General features: G+C 37.3%; 1 pseudogene; it reads left to right on the forward strand.

The window, feature by feature from the left end:
* Window positions 1–3264: 3264 nt before the first annotated feature.
* LOC149170053 (uncharacterized) lies at window positions 3265–4372 on the forward strand (annotated as a pseudogene).
* The last annotated feature ends 881 nt before the right edge of the window (window positions 4373–5253 follow it).

The following is a 5253-nucleotide window of genomic DNA, read 5'->3' on the forward strand; positions in this document are numbered from 1 at the left end:
GAAATGCTTTAAGACGTAATTATCTCATTGACCATTCGAGGAAAGTACATTTTGCATCTTGCAATCTACAAATCTAACTCTCCTGCAAATTACTAAGTCAAGTCAAGCAGATTCTACAACAAACACATTATAAATATTCTGATTTCGCTCTGAGTTCCACACGATCCCCTCTGATCATGGCATCGAGTCCTCTACACATATCTTTACATTTAGAACATCCATGGAAAAATGCAACAGTTGATTATGCGGGCATTACAGAAAATGTTAAGTTTAACATGATTCGAACTTTTGGTTAAAATTAACATCACAATACACAGTCAATTGAAAAATGTCACAATCGTTGGTTCGTCACTCAAGTTTGACAGTCATGCCCGGTCAAACGGAACCAACTCCTCACCAACTCAAACACAAAGGCGAATACATCCAGCATGTTAGAAATATGAAGAGATGAGCAAAGAGGTTGCACAACCAACACAAATTACATTGTGTTTTTATTCATCACAACAATTACATATATATAGGATATAACACACTGACTTCGATACATCTAGATCATGACTCCAACTCACTACATAGGAATCAACACCTTCTAGACTGACGCATAGGGACTCACAATGACAACTACACATGACATGGAAACATTACTTCCTACACCCTCCCTTAATGCTTACATGGAAAATGATGAAAGCACATATTACAACAACAATATGATATATATTTGACTAGCCTTCATCAGCGCTCACATCCACTCTGGAATCTCACAAACATTGCTCTTTCTCCACTGCCACATCTTCAAGTTGTCACTTGACCTCCATTTAAAACATAACTGCCTCTCACCATCATTGACTAACTTTGTACAATTGACTCTTCTTGAACTACCCCAAAGAATAGCCTAGATACTGAATATCTCTATGGACATGCTTCCATCCTAGTAGTATGCATCAAAATACATACTTCCAGTTATATAAGTAAGCTGTCTATGTACTGAGTTTATCCAGTAGTCCATCATACAACTGACCTTTTTTACATACACACTTACATACTCACAAAAATATCCTGTAATTGATGCTCTTGAAGCCCGAAGCACAACAAGACTTATCAGCTTATAACAAAGACACTTGAACAAATCAATAATGTGTTCTCTCAGCACGGAAGAACGTCGAGAACCAAAAATATATATATATAATTACAATAACTTTGAAACCACTCAATAAACATCAAAGCCATCAAGTAAAACTACAGTTTGACCATATTCCATATCGAACGAGAGAACAAACAAAAAAGGTTGTCCATTGCTTTTGAATTTCCACAAGAAATCATTCGCTTCAACCTCAAGTTCCTATCACCTCTAATAACAAGTGCCAGATCGTTGTCTCCTATGGTGCGTAAGTAAATTCATACTTTATATGATTCAGATCTCAATTTCTGTGAGTGAAATTTATACGATTGGATATATATCAGATGATGAATCATTGTAAACTTTATGTAAGTAGCACACGACATAGATCCACGCATGAAAGCACTAATTCTTCACCCACAACAACATCTTCTGACTTGACCTCCAGATCTCTAGGCCAAACGGTAGTGATGACAGGAAGGATGTTGGGCTGGAAACTGTCCTGGAAGTGCCCGTTCCTGAAGAGACCACATGTAGTGCGATGTATCCCAAGGATAATTTATGGTGCCACATCAATCACTGGATGAAATCATAATTGGGAAAGGTTGCATGCTAATTTTTGGTTGCAAAAGAATCGATCTATAGTTTCTTCTCGGTGTAATTGGGGCACCCTTGGTCATTGGTGACAATCTCCGCTCTATCATGCTGCCACACCCCAAAGCAGAAATACCTAGTTTTGAGATCTATACTGATCGTAGGGCCCTCTCCCTTGTCAACCATTTCAAAACTCCACAGAAGAAATTACCCCCAAATTCGAAGAATGATTAAATAACAAAGATATGCAACGGATCTACACTTGAAAGGCAGAGAAGAAGATTCTCTCTCCTTCTACCTTGAATAATGGGCAAAATCTCCTCGGCGAAAATTGAATCAATGCATTCAAAGAACCACAGAACGCCATTTATGCAAAAGAGGCAAAGGATACTGTCAAAGACTCAAGCCTTTCAACTACATTAGCATCTCATATCCACCCAACTGTGCACTCGAACTTAAAAGCCTAAAGTTGCATTGGCATTCATTATTTTTCTACCCTCACAGATTGTGGGGCACATGGATCTTGATTGGCACGCAATGGCTTGTATATTATATAATAATGTAGTCTCTTCATAAGTCTCGCGTATACAGCTTCACCAGACTCCCTTTTAAACTCTTCAAATTTATCCCTCATGGACGGATTCAGACCAATACAAGTGGCTCAACTATGATTGAAGGCTTGCAGGTAGAGAGAGAAATGTTGGCTACTTATTGGATACAAATCTACAAAAACACACACACATAGATCTAAACACGGAGAAATAAATCTCAACATAAATCAACTATCACACACCTATATTAATCTATCTACGTAGAGAACAATAACACTCAAGGCTCTCTCACATTTTCCTGGCCTTCTCGTAGGGGAATCAAGCCAGATCTAGTTTTGATACCATATCAGAAATATGAAGAGATGAGCAGAGAGGTTGCACAACCAACACAAATCACATTTTGTTTTTATTCATCACTTCAATTACATATATATAGGACATAACACACTGACTTCGATACATCTAGATCATGACTCCAACTCACTACATAGGAATCAAAACCTTCTAGACTGAAACCTAGGGACTCACAATGAAAACTACACATGACATGGAAGAATTACTTCCAACAGAGAAAGTATGTACGTCATTCAATGGCAGTGTTTTCATAGACTTTTTGGCCATGTCGCATAGTTTATTTAAATATATTTGGAGGAAATTTAGATGGCAATTGCACCAACGGCAGCCCCAATTCCGAAAGGCGGCTTCGCTGTTGAAAATTTCTCAACGTGGAAAATGTCTCATTGCCTCTGGTTGTCTGCTCTCCAGTCGTTAACCCTATACATACATCGACGATGAACAAGTGATCATGCAAGCGCGGAAGCATCAACAACACATCTTCTTATACTATCTTTCCTATTTTCCGCGATTTCTTCTCTAAATTAGATCAACATAGTTGATAGTTATTATACATACGTCCCCATTTTAATAGATAAAATGTAGTGGTAATCAAGAATATTCATAATGATACACAAATGGTTGTGGTGAGGCTATTTTTTTTTGGCAATGTCAGCCCTTATTTCAGTTATAAGTGTGTAAGTTGTTTATGGTACGCACAACTGATTTCATTTTATGTTGGGCACTGCCAATGAGAATCTGTAAATGGCTTGGTTAACCCTTTTCTTATCACCGGATCATAGTAATTGGTCATGGAATTAACAATCTTATAATTTATAGATTACTTACAATTTGACTGATTAATTATCAGGGGGCATAGTATGTGAGAATATGCTTGTGGAGGTCTGTGCTTTTTCTGTGTCGTCTTCCGGAGCACGCTGTGTGCTTGAGAAGTCCATATTGAGGGATGGGAATGTGCAGTATGAATTCCAGGTGAGTTTAGGTCATTTTCCATTAATTAATCTCACATATATAATTATTGTCTTTGAAGTACGGTATTTTCTTAACGTTCAAATTTCTACTATGTTGGTCTACTTAGTTAATTGGGTAATTGACGATGTGCAGCCAGGTGAGTTTAGGTCATTTTCAATTAATTAATTTCACATATATAATTATTGTCTTTGAAGTACCATATTTTTTTAACGTTCCAATTTCTACTATGTTGGTCTACTTAGTTAATTGGGTAATTGACGATGTGCAGACATCCGAGATTATCGCGGACAATTTCAAAAAATTGATAGAAACAGATGAATGCATGAACGCCGGTGGGGTGGACCAAATGACAACGGGGATATGCACTGATTCTCTAGCAAAATGTGGCTTCACAAAGAGTTTATGCCTTCCCTGGTGCTACAAAAAGTTCCCCAACATCATCGACCTATACTTCAATCTTGCCGCTAGGAAGGTACTTATTACACTTCATCATCATCATATTCATGTATCCTATATTGTAGTAAATGTAAAATGGTATACTTACATAAGACATGCCTACAACTATGTATATGTATGGGTTTTATACCTGAAGATGGCCCATGATTTATTTATATAGATATATAATTTGTGCAGATGTTTACTTGCCCCACCTATGCGAGGCTCACAGAAGTGAAGACCGACAGATATGAGTGAGTTTGGCTCATTTGTTGTTGCCCCTACAAAAATTGGTTTTGGAGATCTAACAATTTCTCCCTCTTCGACTCCATCTCCAGTTTCTTCATAGACGTCCAGTCATTAAAGTAAGTTTCATACACAACTACCATACAACGTTCATTGTGAATCATTATTTTTATTATTTTATTTTTACAGGGTTTAATTACTTTCGGCGTCCAATCATTAAAGTAAGTTTCATACACAACTACCATACAACGTTCATAGTGAATCATTATTTGTATTATTTTATTTTTACAGGATTTAATTACTTTCGGCGCATTTGCAGATTAGACACCATTTCCTCAAGCAGAAATGTCACTACATAAATGCTAGGCCTCGCTTTAGTTTCTCAAACAGAGAAGGTTGTGTGTGGTTCCCTACATTCGAATAAGAGGTGTTATTAATAGCAATCGACCAATGTTTCAGCCATTTGTTTTGAGATTATGAACCAGATTACTTCATTTTTCTAGCGTGTGCACTTGTGGTGGGATAATGTGATAAACTGCAGATTCTTTTCAAATTATTCCTGTGTCGAATAAAATCCTATAAAGTTATTTGGAATAATGTATGTATTTTGCATCAATGTCTAGTTTATGTATTTTTCACCAGTGTCTGGTTTTATGGTATGCTTCTGCACTTTCTGAAAGTGTTATGTATAATACTTATGTATAATACAAATTTTGGATCTGATCTTTCATTCTTATGAGTTCTTCCTTGAAGCAGAGTGATGTTAAATGATTCTTGTCTCTCTAATAACTTGTTCCCTTCAAAGGCCAAATATGGTTTCATGTCAATCACAAGATAATCACAGTAATGAACCACGTTTTTCCATATCCAGATCACCTATGTAAGGTCCTTGGGTCATCATCGCACATTGGCGAGTCCAGCGTGCACGGTGGACGCGTTTAACCGACGAGTTGAGGACGAGTCATCATGGGCATGTGGTGGGCG

Source organism: Pinus tabuliformis, chromosome 4_2 (assembly GCF_031772625.1).
Source record: "Pinus tabuliformis cultivar Carrire ecotype Pingquan chromosome 4_2, CPIR1, whole genome shotgun sequence".
NCBI lineage: Eukaryota > Viridiplantae > Streptophyta > Pinopsida > Pinales > Pinaceae > Pinus > Pinus tabuliformis.